The 21,828-nt window shown below is 50.4% G+C and overlaps 1 protein-coding gene across 2 annotated transcripts in view; it reads left to right on the forward strand.

Moving 5' to 3' along the window:
* The window catches only part of LINGO1 (leucine rich repeat and Ig domain containing 1), a 129,361-nt gene that overhangs the window by 13,254 nt on the left and 94,279 nt on the right, over nucleotides 1–21,828 (forward strand). Inside the window, exon 2 of one of the 2 annotated variants that reach the window (XM_058811492.1) lies at nucleotides 12,224–12,266. The gene's annotated coding sequence lies outside the window, so the exon portion shown is untranslated. Of the gene's footprint in view, nucleotides 1–12,223; nucleotides 12,267–21,828 lie in introns of those variants that run through there. The other variant, XM_058811493.1, reaches the window with a different exon arrangement.

Below are 21,828 nucleotides of genomic sequence, written 5' to 3' on the forward strand. Positions count from 1 at the left end.
AGGAGTGGTGGCCTTGTGAGCCTCCAAGAGCCTGTTTGGACAGCAGTGAAATATCCATCATGTGATTTCAGGTGTGGATCCACACATTTACACTGCAGTACACGAGAGCAAGACATGGCCCAGGGCCTCCAGTGGGGATGCAGGAGGCCAGAAGCAGAGTGCTCTAAGGCTAATGAAGATGCCCTAGAAGATGATTAGCTTTGCAAGCAGCATTCCTGTGTGCTGGAAACAGGGATTATGGAGGTCACACTAAGCCCTTGGAGACCTCTGGAGCAGGAGTGATCTGTGTGTCACAGTGCTGTTATTGGAAAGGGTGGCTTCACTGCCTATCATCTGGCTTTGCTGACTTAGCTCTGTGGACCATTGCCAAACACAAAGCATCTTCTCCTTGGCCGTGGCCAGCCCACCTACTTGGAGTGGGTGATGATTTGTTTGTTCTTCAGCTCAGCTGGAAAAAATTAGTGTCCTTGTGGGAGGGTGGGAAGAGAGAGCATCACAGGGTGGCATCTCCTGAGGAAAGAAGAGGATTGCTGGGCTCAGGAGTTCAGCTGGAGCAATGTTCACTGTCCCACTGCCATCTCAAGGTGGTCCTGTTGGGCTCCTGTGTTGGGCTGGGGCAGCACTGCCTGTTGGGTTTGGTCAACTCATCCCCTCCAAGGTCCTGAGGGAGCTGCACACAATGGCAGAGCCCCCCATCTTCACTCCTGGGGGTGTGGGGGTGCTCTTGCCTGGCCAGAAGCCCCCTAGAGCAGCGGGGCTCTCCTCAGTGTGCTGCCACTTCCCCAGGGCTCAGCCCAAGGCTTTCCCAGTGCTGGTGTGTGTAGCACAGAATGAGGCGTGGTTCCCTGCTTGGCTTCTGACGCTGTCAAGGCGAGAAGTGCTTGTCATGCTCCTGATGGGGATGGGAAGCATCCTCTGGACTTGGCAGTGCATCCCTGCAGAGCTGTGCTGCTCATGGCAAGGCTCCCAGGGCTCCAACAGCAGCTATGCTGGCAATGCCCGTGGCTGCCAGCCTTCCTGCTGCTGCTGATCCAGCTGCAGATTCCCCTGGTGCCACCACTAACATTGCACAGAATCACAGAATCACAGAATGATGAGGTTGGAAGGGACCTCTAAGATGGCAACCTGCCAACCCCCCTAGAACAAAACACAGCCCCAAAAATAAAACAAATTCTATCATAAATTCCCACTCGGCCTCTCTCCGAGATTTATGGCCTGAAAAGCCATCTAAGATCATCGAGTCCAACCTATGCCCTAACACCTCACCTAGACTATAGCACCAAGTGCCATGTCCAGTCTTTTTTTAAACACATCCAGAGATGGTGATTCTACCACCTCCCTGGGAAGAGCATTCCAGTACTTTATTATTCTTTCTATGAAATTTTTTCCCCTAAATTCCTAAACATGAACCCTTTAGTCCCTTTTAGATATGCAGTGGTTTAGGGACATGCTGGTTTTAGGGGCTTTTTAAAGAAAAAAGCTGGAAAGCATGCCTTTGGCCCCAGAGAACAGGAGCAGGAAGGAGGGGGAAGGTGCTGTGCAGGGAGAGAAGAAATATCAAATGGAGATGTAGGGTGTGGGAGGGAAAGACTGCCCTGGCTGCCTCCCCTAGCAGTGAGCATCCCTCCCCCTGTGCTGGCAGCCCCACCACTGCCAAGGCTGAGAGGAGATTTGCAGTGCTGCTGCCCTGCTCTCCTGGCAAGAAAGCTGTGGAGCAACTGGAATTCTGATTCCCTGGGAACCTGTAAGAGCAGCATCACTCCAGGTCAAGGACTAAATCCATTACAGAGAAGCACTTGGGGGAAAGCCCTGGATGTGATGCACATGGATGCTGATGCATTAAAACCATTTCCCCTGGAGATCTTCCACCAGGCAGGCAAGGGAGAGGGGTCAGGCACAAACCTGTCCCTGGAACTGCTCCAGCACTAATGGCTTGCCCAGCAAGTCAAGGGCATCCTGGTCATCAGCCTGGTGCTGGCTGGAGAAAAAAAGCCCTCCAGCCCTCAGCCTGCAGCCCCTCTGAGGCCAGAGTGTCTGAGACCCTTCCCCTCACCATGTCCCTGGCTCCTGTGGGGCCGAGCTGCTGCTCCACCAGCAGGGTATCAAACCTGAGGAGGTTTTCCCAGACATTTCTGTTCCAGCCACCAGTGTTGCACAGGTCAGAAAAAATCCATTCAGAGTGATCCTGGTTGGCTCTGAGCACAGATGGCACCTGGGTCCCTGGAAGGTCTCTTTTCCTGGCTGGGATGGCTGCCTGCACATGAGGTACAGGCAGGTGCAGGCAGCTGTGCTGTGCCACTTTCTTCCTAGGTGTTGCCTAACAACTGAGAGGATGCAGAGAGCCTTAGAAAACTCCCCAGATTATCAGCCCTTTCCCAGAATGGGTTCTGGAGTTGAAGCAATCAGCCATTCTGATTTGCTTTGAAAAACATGTATTTTCAGTATTCATGTATTTTTCCCTTCCCTTCCATCTTGCATCCCCACACACTTCCTTTCATTCCCCTCCTTCCTCCTCCTTTTCATGAGCTATTTTCAAATGCCAGGAAAGGCGAGATCTGAGGGGAGGAGGAGTAACTGAAAGAAAAAAAAATGGTGGTGAAATTATTTCACACATTTATGGGAAAAAAAAAAAAAAGAAGGTGTGGGTGTGGGGAAAGAGAACAGCTCCAGTTTCCAGAAGACAAAAAGCAACTTCATTCATTTCCCAACATAATTTCATCAGGTAGGAAGGCTTGGTTACGTTTCTGCAGCCCTGCAGTTCCCTGAGATGGTCCAAGTTGTCCCTCCTGCTGTGTTGCCCTGACTTGGAACAGGTTTGGTACTGGGGCTTTGGTACTGGGAAACTGGGGTAGGAGGATGCCAAATGGGAGGAAAAGGGAGGAAGAGCTTCTGGAAAATGTGGCTTTGATTAAGCCAAATGTGGCCGTGAGAAGGGTAGGGGAGATATTACAAATATCACCAGCCTAATTGGAAGCATTTTTTCACACAAGGACAGTATGTTGGATGATTTCCCATGTTTAATAAATAGGATTAAACCCAGCAACAACAGCTTTTGCTGGGAACTAGGAGTCTGGGTTGTGATAAACTTTCTAGATGACAAAAATCTCCTTATGCTCAATTGTTTTTTCATCTCACTGGTAATACTGGAAATAACTGCTTTGGCTTGTCCCACCATTCCTGAAAGGTGATTTGTTTGTCCTAGTGGCCCTCTGACTCACAGCCACTGGAGAAGGGAAATAACCCAAATCCTCAAGGAAGCGTTTCTCAGTAGTGAGATGCTCACTGCTGAGATGCTGGAGGTAATTCTGGAGGACTCATGCTCTGGCTTGTCCCACACTGAAGTTCTGTCCCCTTCATGCCATGGGGCTTTGGAGAAGGCTCTGGACAGGAGGAGTTTGGAGATCCAGCAGCATTAGCCTGCCCATCTCCCCATGGCTGAGCTGGGGATCTAGGAGCAGGCTGGCATTTCACACCTTGGCAAGGGTGACATTTTCTTTGCAGCTTTTCCATGCTTGGAAGATGGCATTTCACCCCAAGAGGAAGCTGGTATTTATAAGGCAGGGCACTGGCATTTCATTCATTGTTACCATCCAGTGATTCAGACAAGGTCTCTTAGCCGGAAAGGTCAACTGGGTCTCTGCTGTTCTTTGCTGCTTTTCTTTCTTTCTCCATTTTTTTTCCCTAAGGGAAAGAGGGATGACAAAACCAAGTCACATGCAGAACTGCTGATTGTCATTTTTCTTGCCTTGAAAATGAAGGTGTGCTAAGCTACATAAAAGCTAGGAGTTTCCAAGTTTGCAAGGGTGTCTTTGGAAAGGTCCTTATTTTGCTTTGAGTTCCAAAGGTACAACCCAGAGCTTGGTGCTGGGGTGATGTGAGTGGCTGGCAGCAGTGTTTGCCCCAGTGCTGTGTCAGTGCTCACCATCATCCCAGCTGTCCTGCATCATCATCCTCTTTCTTAAAGCTGAAAAAGAGCCTAAAACTCCCATCTTTTCTGGCCAAACATCAGGTTTTGTCCCCAGGCTTGAGGAGCAGGATGGGAAAATCAAGTGCAAGTCACCTCTGTGACTATGGGGATCTTGTTGGACTGGGGCAATCTAAACACTGCCAGGGCCTGGGAAACATAAATAAAATCAATAAGAAGCTGTTAAATTGTGCCCGAACCTCGGCAGGAACAGCGTGGGGAATGCTGGCTGCAGAGATGTATCTGCTGCCACTCCGCGGGCTGTGGCACATTCATTAAGCATCTTTAAGATGGATACACCCCCCAGTTCACCTCCTGCAAAAGCCTGGGAATTTATTTCCTCCTGAACCATGCCATCAATCACCAGTGACAGCACCGCCTCGGCACCGCGTGGCTCAGCGCGCAACAGCCGGAGAGGCACGGGGCTGGCTGCCCCCCGGCCTGGGAGGGGGCTGGCTGTCCCCCGGCCTGGGAGGGGGCTGCCTCGGACCCCCATACCCTGCCTGGAGGAGAGGCATCCCACTCCCTCACTCTCTGCTGGGGGAAAGGCTGTCTCACACCACAAACGCATCCGTGCTGTTCAGGACCCCGCTACCTCGTGCCGGCCTGCAGCCTGTCCCTGCTTCTCTTGGGCATCCAGCACTGCCTGCATCAGTCTCTAATCCCCACAGGCCAATGCCTCAGAGAGGAGTTGATGGTCCCACCTCTTCTCTCCCCTCTGTGCATCTCCCTGTGATCCTCTCCCCTTCCTTGGTACCTTGGCTCCGCTCCCAGCTCCCAGTCCAGCATTCAGTGCTTGCTGGGCGGATGCTGGGAGCTCCCAGGGCCCTGCCTTGTGTGTGTAAATATGACAGCCTGAAGTCTGGGCAGAAAATTTTTCCTTGTGCTGACTTGATGCTTGTAGCTTTTACTGGAGCAGCCAGACAGGAGCAGGACAAATCCAGCGATCCAGGGCAGCATGGGGGATGCCGACTGATGGCTGAGCTGCTTTGCTTCCCCTCCCTTCCCCGCCTGCTCTGTTAGTGATGCTCTGGACTGGAAAGATGTGACAGACCCACTTAGCATGAAGGAAAGACCAGCTGGAGGGGGCTGAGTGACCCACCTGCCCTGCACCCAGCACCCTCTGTCCAGCCCTGCCCGCACCCTGTGGCCGCCCCTTTCCTTCCTGGCACTGACATTTCACCCTCCAGTGCTTTCAGCTGTCAGCCAAGCTGCACATTACTTCAATTTATGCAGAGGCCTCAGTTTTACTTCTTCTTGCAATTTCTTCTGATGCTTTTAATTTTTTCCTCCCTATCAGCTGGGAACCTACAGATTATCCCATAAGAGCAGAATAAAGACTTGTCAACCTTTCTTACCTGCTCCTTGAGATGAAAATAACTTCCTGAACCCCTTATAATGCTTTATTTTCTGCCACTTCTGGTACTCTGAGTGTAATTTGACTGACTAAAGGATCTTGAAGCTAAAGGTAAAAAAAAGATAAAGTAGACTAATAATAATAATAATAATGGTAAAAACTGCTCCTGAGAGGCTGATAAGGGCCTGGAGATTCACACACTGGCCTCACCTGCCGGGGCAGGTGTGAGCCTGGCTTTTGTTCCCCAGCTCCATAAGTCAGTGCTGGGGGTGGGGACAGCTGGGCTCTGCAAAAATGGGATGTTTTTCAGGAGAAGAAAGGTATTGTGTCCTCTGTGATATGGAAATGAGCAGGGAGGTAAGGGCAGGGAGAGAGGATTTCTGATGGTAATGAGGTTTTACACTGACTTTCTTGCCTTGCCTCCATCCCTCCCTTTCAACTGTAGGATGGGGTTTCAAAGGCTGTTGTATTCTTTTCCTTGGATTATTTGTCATGTTTTTCTTTTTTTTTTTTTAACCTTGCCTGTTGTGGTTTTTAAAGATAAAAGGTGGGAGCTGCAATGGAGGAGAATTTTCCTTGCCCTTCACTGGAAGGGCTGGGAGATCCTGCAGAGTTTGGGTTACTGATACAAGGATGCCATGAGCTCTCATGGGCAGTGAAATGGGCTTGGAAATGCGTTTCCTCTCCCATCCTGTCCCACAGCCTCAGCATGGCTGGAGAGGGATGTGACCTGCTGGCTGGTGCAAAGGCTGGTGCCAAACCTGAGCCCATGGTGGCTGTGCCACCCCCAAGCACCATGTCACAGCTCTGGAGCACTGGTGGAAACCAGCTCCTCCACAGTTGTATTCCACTTGTAACTCTGGGATGTTTCTTGTGGCACCTCCTTTGCAGAAACAGCCTTGCTTTCCTTTGACATCCCTGAAGGCTGAGTATTCCTCTTGTTCCTAACTCAGCTGCTGCAATATTCCTGGTGACTGTCCAGCAGTCAGACCTTATTTTAGTCCCAGTTTGCTTAGATTCCAGGCTCCAGCATTAACTCTGGTCCAGCATTTATCTGCTGCCTTGAGGAATGCTCTGTTTTCCAAAGCCCTTCCTCATGTAGGAAGCTGGACACAAACTTCCTGTGCAGTTTCTGGTGGAATGCTAAGGCTTGGGCTGAGTTCAATTTGTTGTGTAAAACATGGGCTCTTTGCTGAAAAGGAGAACTTTCTCCTCTGCAAAACCAGTGCTGTGAGCCCATGGATGCAGCTCCCAGGGGAACAAGGTGGGGAGCTGTTCCTGGGCTGTTCCTGGGCAGTGGCAGTGCTGCTGTTGGCTCTGTGCTGCCACTGAATTCCTGCAAGACCAGCAGTGCAGTGAGAGCCTCAGCAGCCAGGGCAGCTGGACTGAGCTCCACTGTCAGTGCTTTTCATCTGTTGTTGATCTGAGGAACTTCACTGGGCCTGCCAGGGGAGCTTCCTGCCCCTCCTGCCCCTCCTGCCCCTCCTGCCCCTCCTGCCCTTCCTGCCCCTCCTGCCCCTCCTGCCCGTCCTGCCCTGCAGTGAAGGAGCACTGAAACGTGGCTGCTTCCACAAAGTGCTGATTCAAAATTGCTCTGCCAGGCTGCCACGGGTGAGGAGAGCTCCCAGGTCAAATCCACTCTTTGGGCAGGAGCTGCAAGCAAAGATGCCTCATGGTGAGCTGTGCTGGTGTTAATTCTGGAGCTCCCTGTCTAGCCAAAGCCCTTGAGCTGGGCTGGTGTTGCTCCTCCTTCTGCCCAGCAGACATTGCTGCTCAGCTGTTTGGTTTTATCCCTTCCTAATTTTACAAGAAGTGACAGTAAATCCATTCTGTATGCACAGGACTGTGTGGGGTGTTTAAACAACCATTTGCATCCAGATCAGGTGTTGGCTTTGGGGTATCTCCTGGCAATGTGGGTTGGTGTGGGATAGATCATGCTGTAAAATTTAAGGTTCAGAGCCTGATATTCAGTCTGCAAGAGCAGGAGAGCATTTGGCCATGAGCTGTGCTGTGTGGGGCCATCCCATGGCCTGTGGGTGCCTGGGGTGTCAGGGGTGTCACCAAGGGGTGTCAGGGATGTCTCCTGTCAGACCTTCCTGCAGATACTGCCCCTGAAGGGCTCCCAGGCACAGCCAAGAGTACCTGCACAGTTTGTCTGCACATCCACAAGGACCATTAGCTTGGGAGGAGGAGGAGGAGGGGGAGCAAAGGGATATGGCAGAGGAAGATAAGGCCATGGAAGGGAGGATTTGTGGGAAGTTAATGGGCGTTGAATTGGCATTATGCCCCAGCAGGTTCTCATTTCCCTGGCTCTGTGCTGGCCCATCCCCACCCCAGAGCAGAGAGGGAGCAGGATGCACCCACAGCTGAGGGCTGTGCCCCAGAACATCATGGCCAGGGAGTGCAGGGAGCCAGAGTTTGTGGCCCTGGGACCTTGGGCACACAGCAGGTGGCAAAAAGGATAAAGCAGAGGAAAATGAGGTTGCTGCACTGCTGCCCCGTGGGTGATGCTGAGGGAGATGCTCCATTTTAAATCAAACTCAGATCAAAGTGGAGATGGCTCCTCTGCTGCTTGGGGATGCACAAGGCTGTGTCTGAGCTCATAACATAAGGGCAGCTTTTACTACTCAAAGCTCTCTCCTTGCTCTGCTTCACTCCTCAATGCCCTCACAACAACCCAGTATTTGCTCTGCTTCATATTCCACTGGCTTAGAAGAATTGGGGGGAGATTGCCATGGCTTCCCCTCTGGGCAGGATGCTGGCTCTGTAGGAGAGTTATTTTTGAGGCTCCCTTTTTTCTAGCACTGGGGTAGGGTATTCCCCCATTAGCTCAGCCTGCACCCCCCGGGTCAGTCCCTGATGAGGAGCCAAGGTGCAGCAGGGCTGGGGGCTGGCAGCACAGTCCAGCCCCATGGGAAGCACTGCAACTTCCCTCTCCATGGGGCAGGGCCAAAGCAGAAATGCTCCAGTGTTGTTATCAGGTCTCTGGCTTAGTGGTAACAGCTCTTCTCCTGTGCCTGCTGAGCACTCTCAGAAGCAGCACCATGACTGCCTAAGTCCTTTGCTCTTCCCCTGTGTCCTTGATGTGCCACCCTGGGGAGGGCTCAGCCATCCAGGAACATGACAGCAGTGCTTGGCATAGGCTCAGGAGTGTCCTTGATGGGGTGTGCTGGGTTTGGTAGCCACTGGGGAGGGGTCAGCCCTGGGATGTGCCTGCAGGTGCTTTGGCCCTGGCCTCTGCATTCACCCTCCTTCTTGTCCCCCACAGAGCCCAGAGCTGCCTGGGACAGGTCTGAGAGCAGCAAGGGCATGTGGGGGGATGGAACCTGCAGGCCAGACCCTGCTTGGTCCAGTGGTTTCTGCAAGACTTTTTCCCTGCCCTCATTGCCTTGCTCAGGCCTGGATGGATGAAATGGACTTTACAGCCCCAAATCCCTTAATCTCCAGTATACTTAGCAGTATTAGCCAGCCTACAGAAGTTACATACACAGTAATTGCACTCAGTGGAGGACACTCTCACAATTTCATGCTGAAAGAAAACCTGTTATTCATTTTCCCCCATCTCCCACCCATCTATGCAGAAGTACATTGGAACCATGATAGGGATACGTTAAACATGCAGAGAAATGTCATAGCTGAAACACAACCTGCTCTCCTGGCAATTAACCCAGGCAGCCTTGCAGAAGCTGTGCAGGGTGAAATCTGCTCAAAGTGGGGCCTAAAGCTTCAGCACATCTTAGCTACTAATGCTAAGCAAGTTATGCTAAGCAATTAATATCCTTTACTCCTTTACAGCCCTCCCTTTGTTTTTATTAAGCATCCCTGCTAATACATTTAGCAAAGCTTGCAAAGCCTTTCAAAAAGCATGATCAGCTTCCATAATCTTATATACAGAATGATCACAAGCACCAGACCTAATAGACTCAAAGCTAGTAGGATTACCACTGGGTGGAGCAGGAGGTTATGAATTCCTGTGGCTGTAGGTGACCACCCTGGGAGAGTTTCCCACCAGTGTGTTCTCCATCTCTTTTTCCTCTTTTGTACACAGAACACATTTAATCTCCATTATGGTGGACAGTGATGATAGTTTCTTTTTATCAATTCATACTTGTTTTAATACTTGATGTAAGTCATCATATTGTGATAATTTTCTTACCAGCATCAAGATTAATTCCAGTTGAAGTAGGTAACTAGTCTTTAACTAGTGTATAATTAGACTGTAACAACTGGCAGGACGTAACAGGAGCTGTATAATTAAAATCATACCCTATAATTCCACTAAAGTTACGAATGCAAATATTCAAATGATTACTTGTATCTGCAATAGTATCACCTCCTAATATCAAACCACAAAGGGCCCTTAAGAAAACATATCCTTTTCCAATATATATAAGTGCAGTTGCAGGGATTTCATCAGCATGTGTTTCAAAATGACAAACATTTTACTCAGTGTCAAGATGTGTTTTGGGCTTTAAGGGTGTTACAGTTGAATCCTTGTTGTTCCCATGTACTGTTTGCCACCTGTGTCCACTCTATGGTGTCCATACTCTATGTTCTATGGGAAAGAGGATGATTGTATTGTGATTTAGTGCAGCAATTTGCTATGTGCTGTATACTGAAGCATATTACTGTTATTAAGACAGAAACTGTGACCTTGTTGTTAGTGGGGTCATAATTGGCAAAATACCACCAGGACTGAAATTCTCTTCCAGTTGTGCTGTCCCAAGGTACTTTTCAAACCTCTGTGGGTAAGGTGCTGTGTTTGCCTACCCTTGTAATTTCTGCCAGTGTGGAGTGCATCCACAGTTGAGTGTGGTGAAAGATTGCCCTGGACTATTCCAAGTGCCTCTCCAATCAGCTGGTGGTCTTTCTCATTAATTTTCTCCCACAGAGGCAATATATCAGACAAGAGCCATTGATTAGTCCCCAGTGCTAAAAGAGAGGATTGCAATGGGTGCTCTAATATGCTTAAATCACTTGTTGTTGCACTTAGTTTATTTAGGAGCACTTCAACATCTATACTATTTAGGGCTCCCAATCCTGTCCCTGTAATACTGGCTGCATCCCTCCCTGTTTGCTTTGAAGGGGGATGAGCAGGGAAAGGATAATCACTCCTGGGTCAACACTTCACAAGTGATGTTAATTGTATACTATTACTTCTTAAACTATTATCTGTCATCACACAACAACTGGTATTAAGTCTTGAGCAGCAGCTGGTATTATCAAGGCAATGAGACCTGTCCTTCTGCTTACCTCTGCCCAGTTAAATTATAAACCTTATCTGATGGACACCAGAAAGCAAGAGCCTTCCTGTCAGGTGTTTCAGGAATTGGGAGCCTTGTTCCTGTATAATCTAGGAAAACTATCTTCCCTTTGGATTTGTTAACTTTCCACTAATCCGGATCATCCATCATTTTTATCCTTAGCTATGCTGTAGCAGTAACAGAGTCAATAATACCAAGAGCAGTGAGATGCCCCATTCATTCTTAGCTGATGTGAGAGTTTTTCCAGGAGTCAGTCATTTGTCAGCTGGCTGGCTAGTTACCACCTCTTGATGGGAGAATGGTGTATCCATCTTTCTTTTCCTAAACTTTTAACAGCAAAATAGGAACATAGTAAGATGGTATATGCTGCTTCCCACTTGGCTTCCAGTTTGTATTTTCATGAGAACATGTTAATTAAAATGTCATCTCCAGGTTGTATATAATGGACCTGTATTTCTAGATGTGTGGGCTGATACCATTCAGCTTATTCTGTTATTTTCAAACCCCTCCTGCATATATATGATGTATTGTGTCAACCATTCATCAGATGAGATCAGTAGGTGTCTTAACTGGGTATTACCTTCTTTAATAAAGGCCCTGTGTCAGCCTTTCTTGTGGGAAAGGCCTCTACCCAGACTGGTAACTGATGTATTATCACTAACAAATATATTCATTGCTGCTATATCAGGCAAGGCACTTCCTTCCTTAATTTCTGTAGTGGCCTTGGTTTGTGGCTGGACAATATATTACAGCAATTTCTCTGAGTAGCTGGAGCTGATTCCAGCACTTGTGTATTTCTTCTCCCCTTGATACTTTCCCCCCCAATGATGTGAAAAATCCTTGTTCTTTCCATAGCTTTGCCATTGTGTGGCACACCCTGAGAGCATACAGAGAGTTTTTTGGCTCATTTCCCTTTTCTCATTTGTTCTGTATATGTCAGGGCTGCCAGTTCACCCTGTCCTTGTTGGGAGTGTGCTGTGGTTGCACTAAGCAATTAATACCCTTTATTTCTTCACAAGGTGAGGAGCCAGTCCCTCATCTTTACAGCTGGGTGTTTGTGAGTCCCACGCCTGGTGCTGCTCCTGTTTGCAGAGCTGATAATTGATGGCAGAGAAGACTTTACTGTCTGAGGAATACTTATGCAAATAAGCACAATGGCTTAATAGGGAACACCCAGAGAAATCTCCAAAGAAAGCACCATAAATTCCTCTTCCTGTGGATTTATGGGGAGATGTTTCACAGATATTTATGGTTTCCCAGGTGCGTTGTTGTGACTCCTTGCACAGATTTGCATGGTGTGCTCCAGGAGCTGATGAGAGGGGAACACTGATGGGGCAGCCCAGTGTTCATACCAGGATGGTAATGATGGGAATGGCTCCTTAATCCCTTGGTGAATTCCTCTTGTGTGCAGCAGCTCTGCCAGCATCAGCTGAGCACCTGGAGAGCAGGCCTGGGTGGATTTAGGTGGCCCTGATCAATTTAGATGGTCCTGGTGCAATGCCAGGAGAGGTGACTGCCACAGCCCTGTCTGAATGTGCTGCCCCATCCACCCCTTCAGGGCTGGGCCACACCAACACTCCCCTGCTGCTGACCACAGCCAACCCACTGAAACACATCTCCTCTTCTCTTCCTTTCCAGGTTCCTTGCATCACCAGCAGATCCTTGTAGGGTTTCAGCTCTGGTAAGTGCAGTTGTGCTTTCTCCTCGCTGAGTCTGTTGTGAAAGTGTCACCTGGGGTTGGAAGGGCACTGGGGCTGGGCACCACCACTGCTCCTCAGGCAGGTGGAAGAGCCTGAGTGTGCCCCTGTTGAGGAGCCAGTTCCTGCTGCACTTCACCCCAGAATTATTTCCCCTGTGTGTGAAAATACACTGAGATGTGTCTATCAGTGCCCTCCCATAGTCCATGAAGGGAAACTGTGTGGGCATCTTTAATCCTTCCTGGGTAATCTTTGTTAGATGGGAATTGAAAACTTTGGTGATTGTAATAAAAGCTGGGAGGTATTTCCACTGGGTGTGACTTCAGGGGACCTCAGGGGACCAATAAGAAGGTGAACTGATGGGTGGAAGGAGAGCACAGCCTGTCTGGGGACCTCTGCACGGGAGCCAGGCTCAGAGGAGCATTTAGGCCCTGGAAGAAATGTGAATGTGAGAAGCTGCAGTCCTGGCTGCAAGCTATTGTTGTCACCTGTAACCTTTCCAGGAATGTGCTCCTCTCAGGCCACCCTCTCTGCCATCAGCCACCCAGCTGACTCTCCTGAGGGACCAGTGGGTAGAAGGATAACATTTCTGGGCTTTCTCAGGCTCAGGTCCCTGTGCCATTCAGTGTTTGATGTTTTTACACTTCTGAAGTCCCCATGGGTGTTCTAACTTTACCTTTAACCCAGCAGAAAGGATCCTGGTTCTGTGCTGAGGTAAATTAGCAGAGGTATTGTGTCATCTTCACCTTTGTCCTCTTGATGTGTTTTTTTTTTTTCAATTTATCAAAAAAGCAGCCGCTTTGCTTGATGCTATCTGCTGGTTTGGTAATTAGGTCCTGTGGAAGGCACTGACATCAGCCATGTGCTCAAGGATTTGCCACCAATGTCCCAAGCTGCATGGCCTCATTGAACTTGAAGGGTTTTCTTTTCTTTAGCTGCAAATAGTTCACTACTTCTGGCCTAAATTTATTGAAGGGAGGACGGTTACAGTGATCTCAGGGTTTTGGGGTGCTGCTGGCATGACCTTGCTCTGAGACAGAGCTGTTCTACAACAGGGACACCACTGTCTGGGCATATCTAACCATGGCAGGGGGCAAGGGAAGGTTGTGGATCCTGGTGCCTAGGGAGCTGCCCTGATGTCCTCTCCTTGTGCATCCATCTCACTGGAGGGCATCAGGCATGGTGTGAGGCTACCCCAAAAGCTGCTCCTCACTCCTAAACTGTGCAGAGACTCCTCATCCGTGATGCTTTGCTCGTGACCTTGGCAGCCCCAGCTGGGAGCAGCTCAGGCCCTTGGGACAGCTGTGCTGTGTTGAGGAAGCAGCACTGCCATATTCCAGCATATGGAGAAACTCCAGCCAAAAAGGTTGATGAACAAATCAAGAGATTTTTCTGTGGCAGGGCTGTGTTCCATTGGGAAGTGAACATATAGCTTTGTCTTACCAGACAATTCCTGCAGGAACAGCTCTGGCCACACTCCCTCCAGCAGCAAAAAGCAAGTGTCTATAGCTTCAGAGTGGGGACAGGCAAGACAGGACCCAGTGGTCCTCCAAAAAGGGGAGAAAGTGGAGGGGGCAGTGGGGGAGAAGTGGCCATGGTGGTAGAGCTGCCTCTCCTGACACAAGGTAATCAGCTCATGGCTTCTTCTCCCCAGTCCTCTTACACCCCTCCCATTGCACATCTCTCTCCAGACGTGGCCATGTGTGTTAGCAGAGATAAAAGCTCTCTTCCCACACGGGCTCCTCTTCCCCAGCATGCTTAATCATGAGCCAATGTGGCAAACAGCCTTCCTGAGAGGAGAGCCCCGGGCTTGGCTCTTCTCTCTCCCTCCCTGCCTGCTGCCTTTTGCCTGGGCTCCCACTCTCCTGCACCCCGGGGCTCCCCGCACGCCCCTGCAGCCTGCACAGCCATCACGTGCCTCTGACAAATGAGCTTCATCTGCACCCAAAATTAATCACATTGTCATGCTGGCACAGGATGAGGCAGCTGTGCTGAAATGCCTGAATCCCTGGCTAATTTATCACAGGGGCTGGATGCAGAGCTGCTCCGCAGCTCCTGCTGCATGGGGACATGCTCCGGAGAGGCAGATGGGGACAAGGAGCTGGGAGTGAGTGCTCAGGAGGACACATTCTCCTCCTCCCCAGAGCTCAGCCATTGATTTTCAACCAGGAGAACCTGGTGGGAGATTGCTGGTGCCCAGGGCTGATGCTGCTGGTGACAGCCTGGCTCCTCTGAGATGCCTCGGACCTGGAAGCTGATGAGTCCTCCTCCATTGGATCATGCTCAGGAACCCAGAGCAGAAGACTAGTGAAGGAAATGGATATGAGGGAATTATTCCAGGATTTCCAAAGCTATGGTCTTTGTGGATGGTGGAAGGAGGAGGCAGCCAGCCAGGCTGATGTGTCTTGTTCACTGCATTGCTCCAGTTTGCTCATCAGAAGCAAAGCGTTCACTGCCTGTGATGGGCTGGGATCAGCATGGAGAACCAGCTCCAGGGCCAAGGGCTTCCAGCTGGACCAGTTCCTGTACAGGATGTCAAGGAGGGGGGCCAGTTGTGATGTTTGCATCTTTCTGGGATCCACATCATCCTGCTTGCCAGCTGCTCCTCTCCACTTCACTTCAGTGTGGGTTTGCTGGGCAAACTCTCTTCTCTAAGTCCATCCCTAAGACAGACGTGGGTTTCTCCAATATAGACACCCTTGCTTGTCTTGTGGTAATTAATTACTAATTCCAGACCAGACTCAGCTGTGGAGTGCTCGTTAACTAATTGGATGCCTTCCAGCAAATCCCAGCAGTCCCTGCACGATGGGAAAGTCACACATTCCTTGTCTGCTTCCTCACTGCTTTGTCCCCCATGGTCCATAGGAGCACCTTGGAAGAGATCCACTGGGGCTGCTCTCCTGGAGCTGCTGGCAGCACAGCACAGCAGGTTCTTCCTTGGGGTGCATAATAATGGACAGCAAAGCAAAGCAACACACAGAAGCCCTGTACAGTGACTGGTGGCATCCTTTGCTGTGCTCCCAGCTGCTGGAAGGGGCTGGAAACCTGCTCTGCCCACTGGTCTCTAGGGGTTTCACACCAACTCTCTTTGCAGATGTTGTTGCATGTGGGTTTTTTCCTCATAGCCTGGCAGAAATGCTGGAAAATTGTTATCCTGTGCAGTCTGAAGCTCTGTGTTGCTCACTTTGCTGTCATGGGGAGAACTGGTCCTGTGTTTTTAGAGAAAAGAGGCTTTTATCCATAAAACTGAGCTGGTGGTGCTCCCAGCAATTTGTCCAGACAAAACAGTGAGTGGCTTTTGTTAAAACTTTAAATCTTAACTCACAAGGGCATGGACTCCCTTAGATCAGCCATAAGCTGATGCACAGATAAACATGGTGTTTTGAGGAGGGAGAAGGGATGTTTTGGTCTCCTGTGCCTCTGAGGGCCCTGTGGGGTCTCTGGCCCCTGGGCACCAGCAGTCGTGGGCAGCTGAGCAAGAGGCAATGGAAAGCTCAGTCTGAGCATCTCTGAGCCTCATCCTCAGACCCTGCAGCCTGCAGCATGATTCAGAGTGGATTTTGGGGCTGGGCTGTGCTTGTGACTGTGTTTCCAGGCTCTTTGGAGAGGCAGATGTGTGCATGCCTGTGAGCAGGAGACATGTCTGACTTGATGTTCATCCTTATTTCAACTCCTTCAGGGCCTCTGGGGGATGATGCAGCCTTCAGACAGCACAAAGGAAAGAGTTACAGTTCTCTTGGCTCAGTTGCATGCTCAGAGTGAGCTGCTGCCAAGGCAGGGGCTCCCATGGCTGCCACCCCTAACCCTGGTGACACGGTGATGGGTCCTGGTGCTCAGCACTTCTTGAAGCTGCCCTTTTTTTTTCCTATGCTCTTATTTTTTTAAGTCAGGGCTACAGCTGAAGTTTTGTAGGCACCCCTTTGCCAAAACATGACAGGCTTGTGCCCCCTGTTGAGTGGAGAGGCCAGGGAGGAGCTGGGAAGCAGCTGGATGTGACATGGGGAATTGGAGATGTGTGGTGACACCAGAGCAAGAATTGGTCACACAGCTTAGGAAATTACAGCTTGGGTTTCCAGAGAGTGTTGAGAGGATGGAAGGCAGAGCCTGGAGCAGAGGACATCGATGCTGGGACACGCCAGGAGATGCCTTTGCTGGGGCTGTGTGAGGACGAGTGCTGAGGGTCAGTCCCAGGTCTCCCAGAGGTGGCTGGGACAGGGCAGGACCTCCTGCCAGAGTCAGGCCTGGGCAGGCACTGCTGGCTCTGCTCAGCATTTACCATCCCCTGGGCTGGGGGGGAGCCCAAACACCCTCCAGGAATGGCAGAGAGAGGCATCCCCAGGAGCACAGGGGATGCTCCAAGGATGCTGAGCCACCTCAGCAGAGGGAAACACTTGTGTGCCCAGAGAAAAGGCTTTTCCAGACTCTGTGAGAGCATGGGGAAAGCCTCTTGTGGCTGTTTAGAAGCACTTTGCAGTTGGAGGTGCCCAAGTCTTTAGGACTCAGAGTGCAGTTTCTGAAAGGCCCTGTTCCCTAGAGATTCAGAGTAACTGACCCTGCAGATCCCTGTGTACCAGCAGGCAGGGCAACACTCAAGCACTTGTCATGGCAGGGCTGACACCAGCCTGCTTTTTCCTAGGTGCAAATAACTGTGCCACAAATTACATCAGACTTTGCTATCCATTAACAACTGCTCCTTTGATCTTTTGTCAGTATGAAGGAACTGGAAGAGTTTCTTTGGGTCTAGTAAATTGGACATCTCCTGGCCCTCTGTCTCTTGTAGAATCCATGTGGATGTAATGGATTTAGTGGCTTCTTCCATTTTCCTCTGTCAAGGCACAAATAATGGTATTTCACCCTGGCACCCAGTGGTGCAAAACCCCTCACCCACATTTTGGAGAGGGCTGTGCTGTGAATCCCCACCTGTGCTCCTCTGAGCTCAGCCTCTGGGGGTTGGTCATGGTTTGAGAAGGGTTGGCCATGGTTTGAGAAGGGTTGGGCATGGTTTGTGTGGGGTTTGGGATGGTTTGTGTGGGGTTTGGGATGGTTTGTGTGGGGTTTGGAATGGTTTGAACCTACTGCACTTTTGGACAGAGCTGGAAGCAACAGCCTCCCTGGCACACCCCAAAGGCAGCTCCAGGGAGCTGCAATAACCTGGTGTGACTCTGCAGAGCCTGATTTCTAGTCCCTGTCATTAAACACCCAGCTGTTGAGATCTTTTATCTGTATCCAAATCAAGACTTGGCAGGCTTAGGTAGCAGGGAGCTCATCTCAGTGACCAGGAAGATCTGATGAGCTCTTAAAGCAAACTCATCATCCCTCAAGAGGATGGGCAGGGATCTGAGCACACCAGAGATGCTTTCATGGGCTGAGCTGGTGAGACTGGGTGGGAAACTGGGTGGGAAACTCTGGGGTATCCAGCCCATGGGAGCTTCCTTAGAGATGGGGTCTCCAGACACCCAAAGAAGCACCCAGAGCCCCCTAAGGCACACAGGGGCTACATTTTGTGCTGAGATGTTGAAGGGAGAAGACAGCTCAGCATCTAGAGATTTTCCAGGCAATGGAAATTTTCCAGCTGAGCCTAAGGATAACCACCTCATCACACTGGAGCTGGCAGAAGATGGCTGCTCCCCTAAATTCCAGATTTGTCCATCACTAGCGATAACGCACCGAGAAATAAATGTCACTTACAAAATTTATGGCAGAGCAGCTTTGCTAGTCTCCTTTTTTTAAGGTTATACTAAAAATTAAACCACATTTCGCCCCAAGGGGGAGCGGCAGGCTGTCACCGTAACAAATGTGCCGGTGTGTCACGGAGCAGCGCACATGTGTGTGCACACAGCGCTCGGGAGGCAGGGCCAAGCCGAGCCGCTCACGTGGCTGCTTAGCTGAGGAAAATCGTTATTTTTGTACTTACACTTTAGATGGCACTTGCCTGGCCCCGTAAAAAAAGAAAAGAAAAAAAAAAAAGAAAAAAAAAACAAACATAAAACCATGGGAGAGTTACACAAGCTCCAACCCGAGTTCCCACTATAAAACCTGGCGCAAGCAGCGGAAGCCCGGGCTCCTCCCGCTGATGGAGAGCATCCCGTGCCGGCAGCATGGGCGGGACGGGATCCCGCAGCCCCATGCCCTAGGCAGCATCAGCTCGCAGAAGGTGTTGTTCTAAGATTAAGCAGGGATCGGTGCGGCTTTGAGGGCTGTTTTCCTTCCTTGCCCCGCCGTGTGTCTGGACGGGGCGCTCCGGGGACGTTCATCAGCTCTGGCAGCGGAGCTAACACGATTGAGGGCTTTTCTCACCCTCCTCTCAGCGCTCATTAACATCCCCCTGATAAGGAGTTCAGAAGCGTCGCCTCATCTCGCCCAGCTTTGGTTTGTGATGGGCAGGCGGTGGATGGGGGGAACTCCCCCCGGCTCTGTGGGTTCTGTCCGGGCAGAACGGGGCCACAGAGCGAGGGGACGTGGCTGAGAGAGCCGCTGCAATGCAGTGCGGTGCCACCGACAGCACTCTGCCCACAAAGAGTCCTATTTCTGCCGGGCACTGGGAGCTGGGCAAGGCAGATGCCCTGGTTGAGGGAGGGTGAGGCTGCCTGCCTGCAAACGGAGACCTACAAACAGCTCCTCGGTGGTGTCACAACCCCGTCCTCTGTGCAGGCAGGGAGAGAACCCAGTTTTGGAAGCCTCCTTCCCAGATCTCACAATCGAGAAGCAGGAGAGATATTTTTATTTGGTCTTACAAGTAGGTCTCGAAACGTCTTTAAGTGGGTGCTTCATAGTCAGCGTAGAAATAAAACCCTCCCCTGCACCACCCAAAGCCCTTTGCAGCAGCCAGCCCGAGGCTTTGTCCTGCTGCCTCTACTCTGTGCTCTCCTTTTGCTCCATGTCCCTGGCCAGCTCTCCTGGGGACACCCAGAGCAGGCTGACATGAGTTCTGACCCCTGCCCAGCAAAATTTGATGCAGGAGATGCTTCCACACTTTCTGTGGTGGGTCCCAGATGTCTTTTTAGTCACCTGAAATGTGTCAGTCTGTGTTGAACCAAAGAAGAAAAGTGTGCTTGATCATTTTCTTTTTCCCCTGAATATTTTAATTCTTCCATCCAGAAAACCTGATTCTCCCATGGAAATTGTGTTTCCTGTTTGAAAACAGGTTGTTAACACGCCACTCAGCACTACAGAAGGCTGCTTTTCCAGGGGCTAATACTTGAAGATTGACTGATTTCAATATCTAGCACGCTACATCCTCTGATTCAGCCTTTTCCTTGCATCATCAGGGCTTTTGTGCTTTTCCTTTCTCCTATTTGGATCCTCTGGTGCCTTGTAAGACCCAGACTCCTGCTGCAGCCTGGCTCAGCTGAGCTGAGGAAGACCTTTCCACTCTGTCTGCCTGGCTATTTCCATGAAACCTCCAGGAATTTAATAACTTGGAGATTTTCAGCTGTCACTCACAAGCTGTTGAATTTGACTGTTGAGTCGGAGAGTAATTAGGGTAGACAGACAACACGTGGAGCACGTGATGGCACAAGACTTGTTTTCTTAAGGAAACCACACCAACAAAAAAAGGAAAAAAGATCTAAAAATACTTCTTTTCAAATTTTTTGCCTTGTTCTACCTGCAGATAGCTCTTGACTGGCAGTCAGGGAATGTGGGCTGCCTTAGGGTGGTGACACCCAGCACTGGGTGCTGTGTGGGCAGGATGGGTGTCCTTGTCCCTGCAGTCCTTGGGGACACAGGGCTGAGAGCTCAGCATGGTGACTTTGGTCCCTTTGAGGTGACATTGGGTGAGAATGAAGAACATGACATGAGCATCTCCAGCAGTGCTGTGCTATTTCAGGGCAAACCCATCAACTCAGATCCATCTTTTATAAATAAAGGAGGTTTTAATTAAAACCACAAATTGTTAACAGTGTAGTACACTGCACATTCTGCCAGATAGCAGAGCATTCTTGAAAGTACCTGTTAAAATACTGAATGGTGCTGCCATTAAGGGATTTTGGCTGGTTGGCCAGAGGTCTGTGTCCTGCTGCAGGACACTGGAGGTGTGCAGGAGGTACAGGATGTCTCGCCTGAAGCAGCCAACATGGGGTTTGGAGGTGGTGCCTGATTGCTTTGTGTGCCCTATCTTGCCCTTTGGAAGGGGGCACCAGCACTGGGAGCAAAAGGTGGGCAGGGTTGTGCCAAGGGAGCTACTGAGCCTCTTTCTCTGCAGGGAGGAATGGAAGATGCTGCCTAAGGCTTGTGGAGCCTCATGCTGCAGGCAGAAACAGGCAGGAGGAGAAGGAAGGGGGCTGCTGCTGAAGGCTGCAGTTCCTGGTGGAATCTCTGCCCTCCAGGGGCCAGCTTTGTGTCTGGGATGCTCAGAGAAACCCAGCCCCATACAGCTGCCTGCCCATGCCAGCTTTTATTCCCTTTACCCGCTCCTCTCTCTCGGTGCTGGCAGGCAGCCCAGTGCCAGGCTTTTTATGGTTTTCTTTTTGTCTTTTTCAATGAGGATAAATCTTTTATCTGTTGACTGCGAGGCTGTGCTGCAAACAGAGTCGTACAGATCTTGTGGGTTTTTATAGCCACCTCCATCTTCCAGGCTGATGGTTTGCAGCTTGGTCAGTGCCCAGAGTTGGCACTACTGGCTTGGATGGAGATTAACCCCAGCTGCTCCATGCTGGAGACTGAGATGCAGAGATGAAGACCTGCCCTGCCACCCCCATGATGTTGTCTCTGCTTGCCTTGTACTGGGTGTAAGAGGAAGGGGGAAGCATGTGGCTGGAAAGAGGCAGACATAGAGCAAGGAAAAGCAGCTCATTTTGCTTAATTATGACTGACTGTGACAGCCTGCATCTTTAGTTTGAAAAGTATCTGTGAGGTATGGGCTGCTTCTCTCAAACAGGATAATTATGTTAATTAAAATGCTTTCTTTATTGCAGTTCTGATTAATAAAAACAGTTCCAGTGCTCTCTTTAAACGCGCTAACCTTCTGTTGTGCGGGAAAACTGGCTTTTCTCAGCAATTTATGACTTTTAAAACAGATTAGAGTGGGACAGCCTGCTGCTTTCACACAGTAACGCTTCCTCCCCAGGGGAAAGCAAGGCAGCCCACCAGCACAGTGCCCTGCTCGTGGGGAACAGACGGAGCAGAGCACTCGGGCAGCGACGCCGGAGCAGGCAGCAACATGTGCCCGTGTGGGAGCGAGGGATGGGAGGCGTCACAGAGCTCTGCCAGAGTGCCAGGGAATAAAAATACCACTTATTTCTCTAATTGCTGTTTATTTCCTCTGCAAAGTATTGCGATAATTAACAAGCTCCCAATTAAGAAAAAATTGTGTGTAGAGGAAAAGCAGGTACGGGTGCCAAGAGAGCTGGGTTTGTGCCAGAGCGTGGTGAGGGGCAGTGGTGGTGGGTCCCTCTTGCTGACCACACGTGGGATGGGGTCCTTTGGGGACTCCAGCACTCGGGAGGATGTGGTGAGTTCCCAGTTCCTCACTGGAGACCTTTCCCAAGATGATGGTTGTGCTTCCAGAGGTTTGAAAGCTTAGGAGCTCATCTGGCCCCTGGTGTG

Source organism: Ammospiza caudacuta, chromosome 10 (assembly GCF_027887145.1).
Source record: "Ammospiza caudacuta isolate bAmmCau1 chromosome 10, bAmmCau1.pri, whole genome shotgun sequence".
NCBI classification, from domain to species: Eukaryota; Metazoa; Chordata; class Aves; order Passeriformes; family Passerellidae; genus Ammospiza; species Ammospiza caudacuta.